The sequence below is a fragment of the Podarcis liolepis genome, assembly GCF_965112155.1.
Source record: "Podarcis liolepis genome assembly, chromosome: 8".
NCBI lineage: Eukaryota > Metazoa > Chordata > Lepidosauria > Squamata > Lacertidae > Podarcis > Podarcis liolepis.
Genome location: NC_139560.1, coordinates 70,020,004 through 70,041,077, shown reverse-complemented (window position 1 = coordinate 70,041,077; position 21,074 = coordinate 70,020,004).

Here is a 21,074-nt window from a genome sequence, read left to right as displayed (position 1 = left end):
AACCTCTACATGCAGTAAGCTCATGAGCTTCCTCCAGAACCTGGAAGTAAATTGTTTCCCTCGGTCCGAAACCACCCTCAAGGGGGCACCATGCAACCGAAACACATTCTCTACAAACAATTTGGCTGTTTCTTCTGCTGTGACCGCATGTGAGCAGGCTATAAAGTGGGCCATTTTAGTTAACAGGTCTACTACAACCATGATGGCTGTTTTCCCTCTAGACCTTGGCAGATCAGTCATGAAATCTATTGCCACTGCTTCCCACGGTCTTTCAGGTGTGGGCAGTGGTTCTAATAAACCAGCCGGCGCCCGCCTCTCCCCCTTGGCTCTTTGGCATTGTTCACACCCTCTCACATACTCCCGCACATCTTCCCTGACCTTGGGCCACCAAAATTCCCTGGTAACCAGCCACATGGTCTCGTGTTGCCCAAAATGCCCTGCTGTGGGGCTATCGTGCAGCTGCTTGAGTACCTTCTCCCTCAATTCCCCTTCAGGTATATATAACGCTCCCTTATAATACAATGCCCCGTTTCTCTCCTCAAAACCACCGGATTTGTCTTCCTCCCTCCTGAGACCCCTGAGTTTGTCCTGGGCGTATGCATCCTGCACCGTACCCTCTACCAATTCCCTTTGCCCCACCAAAGTCGCCCCACACACCCAGCGGTCCTCTGGAATGATATGGGTTTCTTCGGGTGCTCCCTCCCCCTCCAAATATTCAGGTTTGCGTGAGAGAGCGTCCGCCCTAACATTCTCTGGGCCTGGCACGTAACAAATCTCAAAGTTAAATTTGGAGAACTCCTGGGCCCATCTCAACTGCCTTTGGTTGAGCACTCGCGCAGTTCTCCAATACTCTAGATTTTTATGGTCCGTGCACACTTGCACCTTATGTTGTGCACCAACTAGCAGATGCCTCCATCTCCGGAACGCCTCATGAATAGCAAGAAGTTCTCGGTCGTACACCGTGTAGTTCCTCTCGGATTTGTTCAGCTTTCGCGAAAAGAAGGCACACGGTCGCCACTCTGACTCCTCCTTCCCCGGCTGCAGAAGAAGCACCGCCCCTATGGCTCTGTCAGATGCGTCTGTTTCAACCCTTAGCTTCTTTCGTAAATCCACATGCAGAAGTTGTTCTTCAGAGACGAAGGCCCTTTTCAGCTCCTCAAACGCTCGCTCCGCCTCCGCCGTCCATACAAACTTCTTTTTACTGCTGAGACAGTCAGTGATGGGCGCCGTCAGATGGGCGAAGTTGCGGATGAACTTACGATAAAAGTTTCCAAACCCTAGGAACCTCTGCACATCCTTCTTGGTTTTGGGTGTTTTCCATTCCAGCACTGCCTGTACCTTGCCGGGATCCATGGCCAATCCCTTGTCTGACAGGCGGTACCCCAGGAATTCCACCTCCTTGGTATGGAACCGACACTTCTCCAGTTTGACCCACAGCCTGTTGGCTTGCAGTCTGCTCAACACTTCTCTGACGTCTCTCACATGTTGCTCCTCATTCTCCGAATACACCAACACATCATCTAGGAAAGCAACGCAATTCTTGTAGAGCAAAGGACCCAGTACGTGGTTCATAAAAGATTGAAAACACGCTGAGCCGGCTTGTAATCCAAAAGGCATAACGAGGTATTCAAATGCCCCCAAAGGGGTAAACATGGTGGTTTTCCATTCATCCCCTTTCCTTATGCGTATCAGGTTGTACGCCCCCCTTAGATCCAGCTTTGTAAAAATCTTTCCCTTCCTCACCCTGGTCAAAATATCATCAATCCTGGGCATAGGGAAAGCCACCGGTTCAGTCACTGCATTTAACCTCCTAAAATCACATACAAGTCTCGGCTTGTCCGCGTTTTTTTTGTCCACAAAAAACACTGGGCTACCCCCTGCTGCTTTGGACTCTCTGATGAAGCCTCTCTTCAGGTTCTTGTCAATAAACCCTCGCAACTCCTGCATTTCTCTGTCTGACATGGCATACAACTTGCCCACGGGAAGCTGTGCTCCAGGGAGTAAATTGATCTGGCAATCAAAGGGCCTATGAGGTGGTAGTTGATCAGCTTCCTTCTCGCTGAACACGTCGCTGAGATCTGCATACTGTGGTGGTACCTTCCCCTTCTCCATTACTTCAGTCCCTGCTAGGGTGGCTTGGGCCCCTGCTGAACCCTTTTCCCCTTTGCAGTGTTCTAAGCAATGTGCTGAACCAAAGGACACCACTCTTTGATGCCAGCCAACCAGCGGATCATGTAGAGCTAGCCAGCTCATTCCCAAAATAATGGGAGCGCCTCCCAGGGTGGCCACATTAAACGCTATCAGTTCTGTGTGCCTTGCCACCCTCATTATCATTGGGACAGTCTGCAAGCTGACTCCTCCTCCCAACAACTCCCTGCCATCAATCGTGGTCACCTGCAAGGGGTTGCTTAAAGGGATAGTCTGTATCTGGTGTTCAGCAGCAAACTCCTTGCTCATAAAATTGCAGGAGCTGCCTGAGTCCAATAGCGCCTTTATTTTTAGGGGGTGCCCATTTTGCAGCTCTAGCGACACTTCAATCACTAGAGCAGGTCGAGGGGCTTCTGGCACGGGCACTTTCACTGCTCTTTGGCCTGGCTGCAGTGCCCCGATTGTGGCAACCAGGCGTTGGCTTTTACCTGCTCCGTTCCCCCCTGTTCTCCCCCCTCAACAGCTCCCACCATCCCTTGCCATTCCTTCCTCTGGGGGCAGACTCTGGCAAAGTGGCCTGGCTGTTGGCAGAGATAGCATTTCCGGGCGCCCTTTCCCTCCTTCTTAGTCCCCTCGCTGGTTTTTGAAAATGCGCGCGCGCGCGCTGTTCCGATTTCCATCGGCTCTGCCGGCGGGAAAGCTGGCTCAGGAATGTCTGGAATGCGGAACTCCTTCCAACGTTCCCCTCTCCCTTCCCGCCTCTCCAAGGCTCTTGCCTCCTGCCGCGCTCCTATGGTCAGCGCAGATTTGGTCAGCTGATCCATAGACTCCGCCCTGGGGCTCCGTGACAGCTCGTCTTTCACCGCCGAAGAAAGACCTTCTTCAAATAGCATCTGAATGGGTGCCGCCGATAAATCCCAACTCAGTCTGTGAATCAGCATGGTAAACTCAGTCCAGTACTCACGGACAGATCGACTTCCCTGCTTGCAAGCCATTAGCTGTCTGCGCACCGCCCCTTCCTCAATATCGCTGGAAAACATGATATCCATTGCACGAAAGAACTTCCTCGTGTCCTTTAGTATGTCATTGTGCGTTGCCATTAGGGGTCGAACCCAGTCTCTCGCCCCTTTCTCAAGATGCCCAATTACGAAAGCAACTCGCGATTCCTCATCAGGGAACTCATCGAACTGCACATTAATGGCATATTGCATCTCTGTCCTAAAGGCATGGTAATCCTTGGGGTCCCCCCCAAATTTTTGCACCAATCCTGGTACCTTTCTGGGGAACTGAGTGGCTCTCCCCTTCTTGTCTGCATCCTGAGCCCTTCTCTCCTCCAGCCTCGCCGTCTGCAGCGCCAGTTGGACCTCCAACGCTCGGTATCTATCTTCCAAGCTTGGACCAGCTCCAGCCCCCGCTCCTCCGGTTCCGGTTGGTTCGCTCATGATGCTTTCTCTTGCACAGGCAGCGTACAGAGTCTGTCGGACTGCTGTTAGGGATTGAGTAGCTGCTTGTGCGTAAAAACGTGCTCCCTCAGAGTTTGTGCGACCCCACAAACCTCCGTGTGTGACGGAGCTACTCAGACATGTCTGCTCTAGTCACTAGTAGAGTCCGACAGTGGCTGTCTGCGGAAGCGTTTCCAGCAAAGGAGCTCCTTAACGGAAACGCGTCTCCTGGACTCACGGCGTGACAGTTTCCGGCGAGGTGTGGGTCTCCCTATGGGAGACTCAGATACCTCCCCACTGTTCTCGCTGGAAGCTTCCCTGAGCCCTCCCTCCTGCTCGCATTCCCTCAGAGACCCACTCCTCCCCCTGCTGGTCCCTGCTTCAGCTGTTGAGTCTCTTTCTTCCTCCCTGAGTCCCTCCACCACCTGATGCTCCGATGGCAGTTCCCTGACAACATCTAATGGTGTTTTGTTTTATCCATCGTCTCTGGACATACACTTACACATTTCAACATTCAAACATATTACTTAACGTAGCCCCTCCACCGAGAATATTGAGCAGGCCTTGATTTTGGCTGTTAACATAGTTAAGGAAAGGGCTCCACATTTCTTGGATACAAACATTTAAAACAAGACAGGCAGTGAATTAAATACAACTAATTTTTCAATGATTTTTGGTAGGAATTCTATGAAAGAGTTCGCAATATAATAAAATTATACCTGGAACAAATGAAATCTAAAAAGAAAAAAGACGAAGAAAAACAACAAAACAAAAAAGGAGAAGGCAAAGGAAGGAAGAAAAGAGGGGGGGGGAGTCAATAGAAATTATCACACACACCAAACTGCTAATCTTCAATCCACATACAAAGAAGTGAATCTCCCCAGCTCCCAACTGGTAAGCTTTCCACTTTCCTCAGCCTCACACCCTGAGAAAACCCACTCTTGCTTGTCCCCCACACAGGCCCCTCCCCTCTAACCATCATGACTCTAAATACAACTAATTTTAAACAAAATGGCCATATAAAAGCAGCAACAATTGTAACACATGCTGCATAAAACAGGAAAGCTTTAAATGTCTGTTTAAAGAGAGATACCATATGTACTCTGGAGTGTGTTCCGAAGATGTGCAGCCACCACTGAAAAGATCCTGTCTCTGGTACCCTGCAATCTTTTTGGCCTTGGCAGCAAGGGAGAAAACAGAGATTCCTAGAATATTGCAGGTGCTGAGTCAGCCTAAACTAGAGGCAACCCTTTGGCATGAATTGACAGGATAAGCAGTTTAGGATCAAGCAAGTTATGCTGTAACATGACTGTAATTTACCAAAAGGCGTGGGAATAAATTTTCTACCAAAGTTTGCCTAAAGTGAACTTTCTAGATGAATGGGGAGATTCTTGGTCAGGATTTTATTTTGCTTTTAAGAAAAGCCGTAACAAATTTAAGAGGAAACAAAAAGAAAAAAAGGCTAACTAAATGTATCAGTATGCTACTGCCCAGAGTGGTAGTATAAATCATCATCATCATCATCGAACAGGAGGATTGGATGTATTGGTTTAGTTACTTTTGGTCTTGTGAGTTCTGAGAGGATCAGAAGAGGAAGGCAGGGAGGAGAAAATAATGTTGGCAATAGAGCTAGGCGATATATTGTCCCAAACCTGTTTGAATTCCATATTGTGATATCGGTTTCATAATTTTTGACCTGGCAACATATCATAAACCATTGGGTGTGTGGGTGTGGGTGTCCTATGCAAAAATCACAATATGGAGAAAATCGTGAAGTCAGCCAATGTTTCTCTTGATTCCTGCTGCCCCTGTTAACTCTGCAGGCTCAGCTTTCCCCTGCCTGCTTTAGGGGACAGAGAATTTCAAAAGCAGGAGGTAGCAAAAATGGCAATGCAGAAAAAAACTGTGGACTTAGCTGGATTGGTAAAGAAAAGGTGTTTTATATGTGTTTTATATGCCAGGGACGTCCAACTTCCAAGAGACTGCGGTCTACTTATACAATTAAAATCTGGTGCAGGTCAAAGTTGTTGAATTTTTTTTTAGTAAGGAACATCCCATGGGGTGTGTGTGTTTTTTTCAGGTCTAATAAAAAGGCGATCCCAGAGAGATCAGTAAATAAACAGTCAGCCTCACAGTGAGAACTCCGTCTTCCGTTCTAGTGATCTAGAGGACAGGGCCAGTGGGCGGGGGGTGGGGCCAGATGGAGGAGCCAGCTACCTAAACCTCCTGGGGATCGACCAGTCGATCCCGACCGACCTGTTGGACATCCCTGGTATAGGCGATATAAAACTGTGATACCAGATGGCGCTGTGAAGTCCCGTCTTTCCCTAGTGGATTTCCCTGTATGAGTTTACAACGCTTAATCACTTCTTTGATGTGTCTATATCCAGCCTGGTTGAAACCAGCAGGTGCCTCTACCTTATTCCATCCTTATTCCAGATTCCGTGATATATTGGTATATTGCGATGCTTAGCTGGTGATATATCATCAACACTGAAAACCAGATATTGCCCGGGCCTAGTTGGCAATGAAGCAGCATCATAAAATAGTGAAACTGCATTGAACCACCAAATTGAACCACTGAGAAAGCTTCTAGCATATGATCTGAGGTTCACCTAGTAGTGGACAGCATGATGGGGTGGTGGTTTTGACCTGAGCTCCCAGCAGCTGAGTTGCCACTGCTTACCAAGAGGGAGCAAGGAGAAGCAGCAGGGAGGTTGGTGCAGTGAAAACACACTACCAGGAGAGCCCTATTGTCTCTGCTGATGCATTTGCACCATGCTAATGTATCTACTGCCTCACTCCTTTCCTCTCCCTCCTATTGGGAACATCTTTCGGGAGGTTGAGTAAGCCCCACTGCCCCATCATGACATCTGCTCCTGAGCTCACTTGTCACTGTTTTGTAGATGGATGGCTAGTTCTGTCTGTTTCCTCATGAATTGTTTTCTCCAGCAAGTTTATAAGTGTAAAGTGTGTCCTGTTAGGACATAAAATCAATTTAGTATCACGCTTCAACCTTTATACACCCTGAGTAGGTGATTTATTCATGTTTAGTTTAATGAAACTAAATATAATTAGGACATTTATATAACCAAAGAGATTTTTGCTCATATGAATTGTGGCATTTCTTCTATCAGTTTTCCAGGAACACTATTAATCTTAATGGTCGACATACATTATTAGCCATATTGAGTTATTGCATGATCAATCTGACAAAATGCGCTCTTGACGTGGAGGAAAAGGACACCATTAGCCACAAACATAATATTTAATAGAAGATGGCATAATGATAAAAATACACTCAAATGCTGTATAATTACAGAATTTCACCGCTAATCGTATTTGCAGATGGCCGGTCTACGTGAGAGATGGCCTATGTTCAAAGGAGAGATTGGGAGATTATAGAAATTTAGCACCAAGATATTCTCTGTTGCTGCAGTACTGAATTTTCTGCCAAGTAGTACTTTATGCTTAGTTAAAAAAAAGACAAGGTAATAAATGCTTGTTCTTGTGTTCATAATCAGGCCTTGCACATATGCATTTTGTCATTTTGTAAGGCATTAGGGAAAGCGTAAGATTCCAGAAATGAACTGTATATATACTGCTGTTTACTAAGACATTTGGTATTGGTGATTTTATTTCATACGTTTGCTTGTTTATTGCATTTATTTAGTTGCCTTGTAACAGGAGTTCTCCAGGCAGATAACAAAGCAACCCCCTCTGCAATACGCAACCCACTAACAATATTGAAATACAGTATAGTGTAAAACAATATAAACTACTAACATTCCATAAAAATCATATATAGATTTAATGGTGGTGAAACCCCCTGCCGTGAATGGCTGTACTTTTCACATATCTCAGAGAGGAAAGGAAGGGCAGGAAGGCCTCAGACTTCCGTTGGTTGCGTTGATCCACTTCTGGCAGGGCAGGGAAGACATGACGAAGGGAGGGATTTAAGAAATGGGGTCTACCATGTCTGCTGGAAAGTGCCACAAAGGCTCTGTCCGTAACTTCTTGGCAGATGCACTTCTGAGCAAAATTCAGTAAGATAAATAGCAACTCCAGAAGAATTGAGAAATATCTCCCCCACCCCTGTAAAAAACAAAAAACACAGCAGAAAATTAGCCCCCATTTCCACAAGGAGATAATCTTTTCAGCAAACTGGTATGTATGTAATTTCAGCCTAGCCCTAATAAAATTTGCAGTCTGCATCAGAGGTGATTCTACTCACCAAGAGGTGCTCTTTTGCTCTGAATATTTATACCCTGAATAAATCCTTTTTCATCTCTCCTCCTCTCACCACAAATATACACTAAAGGGCAGCTTCTCTGCAGAAGTGGGGCAGGCTGACAGTGATCGATGACTAGAAAACATCTGCCTCCACAGAGTTCAGAAGACTCGAGGTGAAGTCTGACCTTCTTTAGGACATTATTTTGGCTCCGCTCCTGGCTTATCTACTCTGCTTCAGTAAAGCAAGAGGTGTCAGGAGGAGGGGTATCTAAAAGTGCCTGGCTCTAAAATGCGTGTGACATATTTCTATTTCTATGCAGCTTAATTTGTTTATGGAGCTACATCTGCATGTATAAATTAGTTTATGCATTCAACTTTCATGCAAATCTGTGTCCCCTTTTTCTTCCTTTCTCTCTATGTGATACACGCACACGCACACATGCACACAACTGGGAGTGTGCACTCTGCAGTAAGCTTTGGGACACTCCAAATCAAACATTTACACCACAAGCAGAGTCTCCCTCCTACAATGCTTTTTGTGTGTGATGGTACTCAGCAATGTGAAGTACCACCACCTCTTTCTTTTTTTTGCTGGTGCTGATGGCGGCCATTTTGTGCTGGCACCCACAACAATTTTATTTTATTTATTTATTTTAATATACATTTTCAGTTTGCATAATACATCCATTCATCTTATCATTATCTTACATAGACTTCCCAATTTATCTTTCATTGACATCCCATTTCATATTCTTTTGTTTGCTACATATCCATATATTTCTACATCTCTCCCTCCCCCCCATCCTTTCTGATCCCTTATCTTGTCTACTGCTGATCATAGGCTTATCCCACTTGCTAGTTAACCTTAATACCACCCTTTTTAAAATATTCTCCAAAATATTCCCATGCCTTTCTTCTTGTTGTTGTTTTGTCCATCATAATTTCTTATTTTGGCCATCAAACTTGCTAACTCAGCAAACTCAATTAATTTCTGCAACCATTGATCCTTTGTCGGAACAATCTTTCCTTAAATTATTCTTGTGGCCGCTGTCGCATATAAAAATAAATTTCTTACTTTCCTTGGTATTTCTTCCTCTATTATTGCCAGCAAGAAGGCTTCTGGTCGTTTCGGGAAGGTGAGTTTTGCCATCTTTTTAAGTTCCTCATATACAATTTCCCAAAACTTTTTCTGAACATTTCCAACAAACATTGTATCCTCTCTTGTACATTTTGGCAAATTTACTTGTTTGATTTTTATAAAGATATGAGTGCCAGTACCTCATTTTTTTTTTATCTCCAAATGCACTGCATTTATGTGATAGCATAGAACTATGCCCAACACCAGTTTAGACACCAGACATTGTCAAGCGCTATAATAATAGAGTGCCACAGAAGAGGAGCTACTATGATGTCATTAACAGCCTGCTATTTTCCACCCATTTTCAATAACAACTGGATGTGGCGAGTTTTAATTTGTTATACAGTAGTAGATTTTTCTCTCACAATATATTTTCATTTGCAATAATGTTAAAGTTCACTCTTCATTTTATTGGATTATCTCACTCTTCAGCTGAGACACACTAGACTTGGCTGTGTGAGAAATGGACTCCTTTATCCTATCTCCAGTATTGTAGCAACTGAACCCTTTGAGGATTTTGATGTGTTTTAGAAGTCTTGCTACAAGCTCCACAGACCTGCCCCCCACCTTGGCTTAAGTGTCTCAAGAAGTAATTGTTCTCTTCCACGGAAATAGCAAATGCTTATGGGCTGTTTTCTCACCTATAATAGACAATGCCTTTAGAAAAATAAAAATAAAAAATCGCTCACAAAATTTGTCCAGCTAATATTGATCCCTTTTTAACACATATGTTGTAGCATCTCGTTGAGTTTCCCAAGTGTCAAAAGCCAGAGCACATCAGCAGATGAAGCATGAACTTGATGCTGCAAAGTGCATGAATACTCTTTAGCAAAGCTATCACCTAAACTTTTTACATCATGCTTGTTACCATGGCAGGGTAAATGAGGGCTGTAGGAAATGGTGACCCACTGAGCTAAATGCAGGCCACTAGGTGAGCTGCTGTGAATTGTTGGTACTTCGAGACTCTCCTTTTTCCTCAAGCATCACCAGGAACAGAGATATGATGTAACATCACTCCAGGGCGAATAAACATGGTGGCCGACAGCCAAATAGAGACAGTATGAGGGCCAGTGAGTGTTGCTCCCTGAAATTCATCCTGCGCCAATTATGCTTAAGGAGTTTTATCTTTGTGAATTCTGACACAACATTTTTTGGGGGGAGATTCAAATGTATATCAGAACTTTAGGTATGCACAGTCCAAGTGGATTAAAGGGCTCTGTCCCTGAAGCACAACAACTCAACTTTTAAGACCACAAAATATAAAATAAACTTTTTGCAGTTTGGAAAGTGATGGGGAAATACATTGAAAGGTGTGGGATGAAAGAATGATGAACGAATGCAGTATTTATTCTCATTGTCGTATAACAGCCCCTCAAACAAATCGGAATGAATGCACAATAAAGACATAATCTAACCACTGTGTAAACTTTGTGCAGTCAAATCAGGATGAATGCTGATTGAGTATGTTGCCTGGAGGAGTGCATAGGTATTCTCCAGAGCTCACACTTCACTGAATTTTGCATGCAGTTCTTTCTCAATTCTTTTTAAATGTGTATTTTATGATAAAGTGTCTACAGATGTGTACTTTCAAATGAAATACATTTGTAAATGTGCATTTAGTGAGAAAACATGTTCAGAAATAGATATTTAAATGTGACTATAAATACTTTAAAAAAGGATTAATGCATTAGTCAGACTTTTATTGAATGAACACAGGCAAAATGATACAGAGCCACAACATACTAATCCATACACCCTGCACCCTCTCCCCAAAATCAGCAAAATGTCACCTCCTTTTGCAGCCTGTGAATTGGGCTGCAAAATGGGGAGCATATCAGCCCAGCACTAGTAATTGACTTAGATCAGGGGTGGGGAATCTTTGACCCTACTTGCTAAGGCTAATGGGAGTTGTAGCATCACCTGGAAGCAAAAAGTTCCAACACTAGACAGCCCCAAATGTTTAGATTACATGTGTCAGTTTTCCTAGTGAAAATGTATTTTAAGGTAAGGTGTTCAATATATCAAACAAAAATATGAAGCACATTTATGTGACACAGTGAAGGTGATTTAAATCAGAAAACCAAACTTCAATTACAACAAAGTAGCTTTTAGATATGTTGCTGATTTCAACACAGATACTTCTCGTGCTGCCTGAAACAGGCTGGCTTGATTCATGAACAAGTTCAAATGAACATGTCCCTTAAAGCCAAACATCTTTAGCTTGGGTGCTTATTGCCACCTGAAAGGCAAATTGGCTTTTCATCATGAGAGCTGCGCTGTTGCACTAGCAACATGTTCTGAACATGATCTTTTTGTTGCACTTTTGTGTGCAGAGGAAGCCTGGGGCCAGCCTGCTGAGACTGTCAAAGAGACTGAAAAGGTTCAGGGCAGAGGGAGTGACAGACTGAGAAATAATATTGGGAAGGGAGATTGTGGGATTCCAATGCATTGGGGAAATGAATATGGCCAGTATCTGTAGATAGAACTTCAAATTTTCTTGGAGCAGGGGGAATCATCATTTTCCCCCTCATATTGCTGTTTAAAGCCCAAATTTCTTTGGGAGGAGGTAATCTGTTTGCCATAACATCAAACTAGACATGGTGTCAAGCATGAAGACTGGACTTTGCACACTTCATTTTTAACTAAGGAACTGATGTGGACTGATCAAGTGGAGGGAGAGAGGAGATTTTACCTTGCCATTGTCCTAATCCAGATCAGGATCTTTCTCGCTCCCCTTGCCAATATTCAGTAAACCAAAAGCAAACTTTTGCTTAACATGACAATTAGTCTGGCCCTGGGATTCTTGAACTGAATGGGAGTTGCTAGGAGGAAATTAGACTTCTACACTTCAGTCCTTTTTAAGGGGTTCTAATCCTGTGGCCTGCATGTGCATAGAAGTAGTCTCCATCCGTGATCTCTACATCTTTATCTTACGCATCTCAATTAAACTATCATATAGAATGTTACACGCACTCATCTCTCTGTATGAATGAGAACTCTTGCTTAGAGAATGGACATAGCAGCACTTTAATATTAGTCATTGATTGATTGATTTAAGCAAGCAAGTCTCATCCTGGAACAGCTTCAATGAAGGGCTACCAAATCCACAGAGATTTGCTCCCACCATCCCAATTCAAATTGCATTGGCGATCTGTTATTCTGTGATTCAGAGTCTTCTTTAGACAGAATAAAATTCAGAACAGCTTCCCTGATAGTTTGAGTTTCCCTTTCAAGTTACAGTTTAGGTTGACCACATGCAAAGGATAAGGGGGCAAGAGCCACACCTTAAATAGTTGTGCATAAAGGGGCATCTTGGGTGGATCTACACTCCAAAACTGTGTGGCGGCAGCAGCAGGAGTAGCCATTAGCTAAAGTGGTACCTCAGGTTAAGAACAGTTTCAGGTTAAGAACAGACCTCCAGAACGAATTAAGTTCTGAACCTGAGGTACCACTGTATGTCTAATAATGCTTAAAAGATCAATGCAGATCCAGCCTTGGTAAGTGCATCAAGTCACACAGAAGCAGAAGCTGTTAGAAGTTCTACACCAGTTCTATTCTTTGCATCTAATCACCACAAATGTGTTCACAAATAATCCTCACATCCGGTTTAGTTCAGCTAAACCAGATAACAAACTTACAATATATTTGAGGGTAAGTAAGATGTTCTGGAGCACAGTTCACTGAGAAGGTCTCCTGCATAAGTAAGAAATCACTGTATGGTTTGAAGGTACATGAGGTCACCACAATCTTCAGCCATGGGTCCCCCTGTGTTGTTGTCCTACACCATCTCCAACCAGCTTAGCCAATGGCTGGGAACAATGGACATTGTAAGTCTAACCCAAAGGACCCAAGGTTGAAGACCACTGATTGAAGCTAAACAGGCCTTCTGAGTCTGACCAATGCTCTGATGGAACACCTCCAAGGAACCACATGCACACCATCTTGAGTTCTATGATGGAAGAAATGTGGGATACAAATGTAGGGAATAAACAAACCTAATTCCCTTAGCACACACTCCCTCCTTGCTGATTAGGTGACCACAACTGCTGAAAACTATTTTGACACATGATCTAATAGAATGATGGAACAAGCTGCTTGTATAACTTCTCTTGCATAGGGAGATGCTAGCCAGATTATGATCTAGATCATCTAGGCCTGTAGTGTAAGATGAAATGTAAGATTCTCCACTATCCAAAATTAACCTATTCCACCTGAACCAAAATGCTTCACAGTGTATGAAGAGACACACATTATATTCTTTCTAAGAATATTCCTCATATGTTTTAGGCATACACTTTAAAATGCAAAGGATGTACAAGAAGTGAAGACAAATATATGGCGTGTGTGTTTCATATAGGAATACTCAATAAGGAGCCAGAACTGGCTGAGATTTCATACCACTTGTAATTCCAGTGGCCAGTTTTATAAAAATGTGCAAATATCCAGAGACAACTAAAAGCTACATAAAACAATAATGGGATTGCCTTTGCAACACTTAACATAATTTCATATTAAGAGGCGTACTGTCTTTCACTCAATTGACAACCATCACACTCTTGCCTCTGCTTAATTGCTCTTTCTACCAGCTGCCAATTTTATCCCCGCTTTTTTGACGACTTTTTCCTTTTCCTGTATCATCTTGTGAGTTTTGCTCCGCCTGTCTTAGCCACAGTTGAGATGAGTGAGTGCCATGAAGATGACTCCATCAAGACATCAGCTGTTGGGGTTGGATGAATGACAGAGAACCTTCACTGTGTCCTATGTATTTTATATCTTCGTTGCAGGGAATCATCATTAGAATGGTGCTGTTGTCACAATGATTTTTAGTGAGCTTCAAGATGGAGACATGGGGAAGATTAGAGAGAGGGAGAGATATGCTCTTCTTGAATCTCCAGTATAAATTTAACTGATATATAAATGATCCAAGCATAATAAAACTGAAAATGTAAATTGGTAGTGATGGTAGCAACCTCTGTACTCTGCCAAACATTACGTAAATATTGACAAGCCTACCCATACCAATTGAGCTACCTGCATTTTATTTTAATTTTTAAATTGGTTATGGGTTTGTATTCAATGAAGTTGTCATGTTAGCACAATGAATTATGCCTTCACAGTGGTAGGCACCGGATTCAGCCGGGGCCCAGGCCAAACTGAACATATGGGCATCAGGCAGGAAGGAGAGGGAGGCATTTCACATAAAAGGCTGAGACCTACCTATCTGGTGGCTGCATTTACCCATGAGAAGATAAGCCCAGGTTGCAGCTCTCCTTGCATCCTGACACCCCACCCCACAGGATCTATCCCCTGGGGCAGGCATCCCCAAACTCAGCCCTCCAGATGTTTTAGAACTACAACACCCATCTTCCCTAGCTAACAGGACCGGTGGTCAGGGATAATGGGAATTGTAGTCCCAAAACATCTGGGGGGCTGAGTTTGGGGATGCCTGCCCTGGGGTATGGGTGCTGCTTCACAAATTGCTTTCCTGTGAGTAATAAATATAATAACTAATAATTTAAAATGTTGCTACTGCTGCCATTTGACTCCTGTTGTGCTAGAGCTCCTCCTTAATCTACTATACAATTTCATCCTCCACCCTAGAAGTCACCTCTGATTCCAGCCCTTTTTGTCATTCTGCTCACAATTTTGAGCCAGTTCTAACTTCAGACTGGCCCTATTTTTTCCCATAATTCTTCCCCTTTCCTACCCCCTTAACTGAAGCAGACTGCGTCTTGGTTCAGGGACTCTCTGAGCATTGGGCATTGGGTGACACCTGAATCACACCTGGCACCTGCATTCCACATGGCTTAAGGAAGGCTTTCATTGAATAATTTTGTGAAATCCTGAAAATCAGACTGTGGTCTTTGGAAGAGCAACCTGGCTGACTTACCATATTGGCCCGAATATAAGCCACACCCAAATATAAGCAGCACCTATAAAATTCATGGGGGGAATTGGGAAAAAAAAAGGACAATCCCCGAATATAAGCTGCTCCCGCAGGCACCCACACCCGCTCCATTTTACCTTATGTCTGTTTCAGCAGTGATATCGTAAAAGCCCATTTTGTAAGGTTGCAAATTTAAGCAGCACTTTAACTTTTCACGGTCGGAATTTGTGGAAAAAAAGTGAGGCTTATATTCAAGCCAATATGGTATTTTACTCAGGAAGAAAAGAGCCAATTGTCTTCAAACTAAGCCAAGCTGCTATGGGAAATATGTGCTAATTTCTGACACTGCCTGGACCTGGCTTTGCATTCCTCTTGACTTGGTGACAAGATGTAATGTGGTTCCTGAACAAAATGGCACAAACTCTAGACTTCATCCTGCCAATTTGTCAATAAACTGTTTGACTTTTGCAGCTGCTTTGGTATCTTTAAAAAGTTTCTCTCTCTTCAAATTATACCAGCATCAATATTCCAGATATGAAAGTCTTGTCTTGATGTAATGTATTCCAGTAGAAATGGCACAGTAATAAATGAAATGATCCAATTCACAGTGGACAGCACCATATCCTATGTAATCCCTCAAATTGATGGGATGTAGTTTTCTTTCCACCCCTCACTGATGGAAAAATAACACAGCTGACCTTTCCAAACAGTGACATTGTCTATGTATCTATAGAACGCTATCTGTCTTATAAATGTACAATTTGTTTCTGTACATTAAAATGTATACCTCATTTTCATTACTACAATGAAAAATTATTATACTTAACGAAAGGTTTTTTAAAGAGCACAGTGGTTACACAAAATTGTATCCCATTTCTGATGTATGGCAATCAAACAATTCAGGCCTGTATAACTTTTTTAAGCTTTGCAAAAAAAGAAAAAAGCATGGCATTCTATGCCATGTTAAAAGAAACATTCAAGCTAGGGAATTTCAGTAAATAAAGCAACCTTTTCTGGAGTCCACAAAAACCCTGTGCAGGAACACAGATATGGCTTAAAAGCCACAGGTTAGCCACCTGTGGCTTTGGGGTAGTTATGGAATGAACCATCTATTTCTGGGTGGTTTCATTTTTGCATGTGTAAATTTGTAAGCCTGCTCCATCCCACTACTCCATGAATAGATGTTGCTTCCTCTTTTTTTTCTTTTAAAAAGGGGTTTAAAATGTATTTTTTTTAACCATGCTATCTGGCTAATTCATATTTATCTCAAAAGCACGTCAAAGTGCAAGTAGATAAATAGGTACTGCTCCAGCGGGAAGGTAAACAGCATTTCCGTGCGCTGCTCTGGTTTGCCAGAAGTGCCTTGGTCATGCTGACCACATGACCCGGAAGCTGTACGCCGGCTCCCTCGGCCAATAAAGCGAGATGAGCACCACAACCCCAGAGTTGGTCACAACTGGACCTAATGGTCAGGGGTCCCTTTACCTTTATGCATTTCAAAACACATTTATCTTAAACAAAACACTTTGGTGCAGCCTGCCCTGCTATCCCTGAAATGAAAACCATTATAATATGATTTGGAGAAATGCACACTCTAAACAAATATATTACTTTCCAATCCATCCATGAGTCCAGAACCTGAAAACTAGGTTTTTAACATAAAAGTGCAGACATTTTATTTGCTCCTGATTGTAAAAATGGTTAAGGCAACATTGAGTCCTTCACCATGGTTCCCACTCACTTCCTTGCTGGAAAAGTATCTGACTGTCTGGAATCTTACATTTAGGAAATCCTCTAAGCAAGACAACACTCAAGTCCTGAGCAAAAGCCAGAGACTCTGGGAAAACCCACCTGATGTATTGAGCTATCTCTATTTTTATGTGTTAAAGAAAATTGCTCCAGGGATTAAATGTCAGAATCCTGGGGGGGGGGGGGCAGTTACAATGGAGCAATCAATACAATTTTTCATAATATGGCAAGGATGAGACCAAACAACTTTTCAATTGCAGTCCCTGTGACTAGCCCAGATTCTACTGCCTTCCCTTACTAATCTGCAAAGCAGACAGTAGGTTTGACAAGAATCAGAATATGATAGAGCTGATTTGAATTGATACATGAATAGAGACAGAATGTTTAATCACCATTACTTTTATTCTTAGCTTCCCCTTCCCCTCCTCAAGGTACACCATGCATAACATCCTCTGGACACAGTTTTCTTTAACAATACAGTATCTGTGTTGTTGTTGTTGTTGTTGTTATGACAGGTGGAGTCCCCCCAACCGCAGGTGACCCCTGAGCAGAATAATGACTCAAGACAACGTGCTATGGGATTAAAATTGGCCACAACTTAATTAAATTTCAGATGTAGGGAGACCTTGGCTTCACCTCCCCATTTAGGAAGATAGACAAAAGGATTCCACCCAAGGCCTGAAACCACCAAAGTTGTGACATTTTGCTATGGGAAATGCAAAACCTGCCAATGCAGGAAAATTCCTTTCCGGCCCTTCAACAGCGACCCTGACATAGCAGCGCCTGCGTACCTGTGGAAAAGAAGTTAACCTGCAAAAGAAGACTTAACTGAGGGAGGGCAGGGTGGGAGAAGCTCTGGAGCCAACTGCTGCTTCACAGGTAAGATTCGTCTTCTGTTGTGTAGGTAGGGTGATCCCTCCCCTTACCTGGCCGATCCCCTGGCAACGCCTCCCCAGACAGGATTGGGCGATTGGCTGAGGCAGGCGGAGACCTCTAGGTATCCAGCCTGGGGAAGATGAAGCCAGCCTGAACTACCAGGAGCCACACTGGGATCCGGAGGGGCTGTGCACGACCACTCAAAATTTGATGTGGGGAGTGGTTGTTGTTGTTGTTATTGTTATTATTATTATTATTATCCTACACTTTGTCGATGGGAAACTCCCCACCGGAGTAGAAATCATATATCGAACAGATGGAAAGCTCTCCAATCTGAGCAGGCTGAAAGCAAAGAGTAAGGTTACCGTAACTTCCGTCATAGAGCTTCAGTATGCTGATGACAACTAAAATCAATATACTGGAAGAAGCAAAGATCACCAGTGTTGAAGCAATGATTCAACATCAACTTCGTTGGACTGGTCATGTTATGCGGATGCCTGATGATCGTCTTCCTAAGCAACTACTCTATTCCAAACTTAAAAATTAAAAGTGTAATGCTGGTGGTCAACAAAAGAGGTTTAAAGACTCTCTCAAGGCAAATCTTAAAAAGGTAGTATAAACACTGACATTTGAACTCAGGATGCAAGGGAGAAACGTTCTAGGAGGAAGGCACACTTGGCAAATCCAGACCGCGATCAACTCCCGTCCAGAAACCAATGTCCCCACTGTGGAAGGACGCGTGGATCCAGAATTGGCCTTCACAGTCACTTATGGACTCATTGTTAAAACCGTGCTTTATGGAAGACGATTTTATTTGTCTACAAGTGATCGCCAAAGAATTATTTATTTATTTATTTATTTATTTATTATTATTATTATTATTATTATTATTATTATTATTATTATATACTACAATGTATCTGTACATCTCAGGGACACGAGTGGCGCTGTGGTCCAAACCACTGAGCCTCTTGGGCTTGCCGATTAGAAGGTTGGCAGTTTAAATCTGCACGATGGGGTGAATGTTTTTGCCTGTCACCTAAAGGTGTATAATGAAGGTGCCAGTTGAACTTCCCTGGGGAGATGGTTCCACAAATGAGGAGCCACTGGCAACACAAGAACAGGCCTTCTCTGCAGTGGCTCCTCATTTGTAAAACCATCTCCTTGAGGTATTGTGGTCCCGAGCCATTTAATACTTATAAACCATGCTTTTAAAAGAACTATAGCAAGGCAGTAGAAATGAGAGATGATGCAGCTGGCATTTAATGGCAAACTTGCCTAATTCACATTTTCTGAAATTTGCATCTTTTGAAATGTGCACTTCTCAGATTTTACAATGCAGTTCTCCAGCCAAGCAATGTGAAAAAAATTGCACATACTTTGGTAAAGTGCACTTTACAATGCATAAATTAGCATTGCGAACATACAAAATGTGGAGACCTATTCTTAAGATTAGAGGAATGAGAAACTGAGAGAAACCAAGGTTGACAGATTTGCCCATTCCTACAATGCAGTGTACAACAAAAACACAACACATGCAGGTCCTACCAGCAGAAAGCTTGTCATCCAAAATCTCAGTTCTCTGAACAAATAGCCAAACTATGCTGCACAAATGGCTGACTCAGATTTTTGAACAGCTGGAGTTTGCCTATTTCCTTTTTTGTTTGTGTTTTGCCAGTGTGGTGTAGTGGTTAAGAGCGGTAGTCTCGTAATCTGGGGAACCGGGTTCGCGTCTCCGCTCCTCCACATGCAGCTGCTGGGTGACCTTGGGCTAGTCACACTTCTTTGAAGTCTCTCAGCCCCACTCACCTCCCAGAGTGTTTCTTGTGGGGGAGGAAGGGAAAGGAGAATGTTAGCCGCTTTGAGACTCCTTAAAGGGAGTGAAAGGCGGGATATCAAATCCAAACTCTTCTTCTTCTGCTGCTGCTGGTTAGTCCAGGACCAGTATTTCAATCTCTGGTGATTAGTGATTTTCATGAACTTTGGTTCACTGCTGTTCTTATGGGGTTTCCCCCCAGATTTTGCTGCTATTGTGTCTTCTTTTGAAGTAGCAAAACAACAGTGCCCAGTGGAGATCAAGCAAGACTTTAAAAATAAATTAAAAAATCAGCTGCTTGATGAATGAGATTTTTGAAAATAGGATGACTCTGATCTGGAATAACTTTAGGAGCAAGCTTTAGATATGTATGAGGCATCAAGGCTTCAAAGTTTAGCTGCTTACCTAAACCTTATTTGAGCTGGTCAGATCTCTCTGGGTTTGCCACACGCAACTGATTATGCTGTATGAAGAGATTTCATTACTGGATACTTCTGAATTCCCAGGAAGAGAGGCATTGTTAAATGAAAATGGCAGCACAACCTTTCCCAAAGTTCAAAATGGACAACTCATGAATGTATTTCTATTTAATCTTTTAAATCCCTTATTGGATACCGCATTGCAAAACACTCTTTTGAATTCTAATCCTTGTGGTAGTCAGAACAGAGGGCCTTGAAAGTCGCCTGCCAAGCTCTGCTCCTACATAATGCCCACTAAAGCAGGTTGGCAGACACATCTGGCCTTACAGTTGTGCAACTACAATTCCCACCATCCCTGACCATTAGCTATGTCAGCTTCAGCTGATGGGAGTTTGTGTCTAATAACATCTGGAGGGCCACAGGTTCCCCATGCCTACCCTAGGATGTAGAGGGCATACCCAACCCAAAAGGTGTCTGGAAGAAAGGCTAGTTTTTACCTCAGGGAAGTTGGAAACTTCTTGGGGTGCTGAATGCCTCTTTGGTTATATTATAGGGGAAGGGAGCAATGGCTTTTGCTGCTGTGGGTGTGTTGAGCCATTTACCTCCACCTCTGGTCTCCTTGTATATTGTGAACCAACTCAAATATTGCAAGTAGGGATGTGAAGATCTGTCAGTTTCAGTCCTCTCAATTTCTGATTTTCCTACCTAAAATTCAGTTCCCTACATTTCTGTAGCAATTTGCAATTTTTTTAAAAAAAATCCTCATGAAGATGCAGCAACATTTTGACGAACACTTCCCCTAATAAACAGTACAAAGTTGTGTATGCAGTTTTGACTACTATACTCATTATTATGAGCAACTTCCCCTCGTAGAATACATTTTCGTATGTTATTTTCACTAATATGTCCATTTTAATGCACACATTCCCTTAATAGGTGCATTTTTTGTAAACACTGGTTGGTTAGACAATTGCAAAAATTAGGATAAGCGTGACTTTTGAAGGAGGGCTGTGTTTCAGTTCTCATTGTTTTGAAATGTTTTCATTTTATAAATTCATCTTCAGCTGGATCAAATTTCTACCCCATTCCTAACGATAATTTGCCTCCAGCAACATCTCCATCCATAGGAAACCAAATCCCAAACCCAGCTACGCCCTCAGTGCACTCTGGGAAGTGGAGTTTGCTTAGTGATACAGATCCATTGCTTCACAACAACACTCTCTCAGAGGTCTTGCTTGCACACAAACTTACCTGCATGGGGCTTCTGCACATGGCTATGATGGTGGGTTTCTGGTGTATGACCCTAGGTCCACTGCGGTGAACAGGTCTTCACTCTGAATTTCCTATAGCCTCCAATATGTACTTC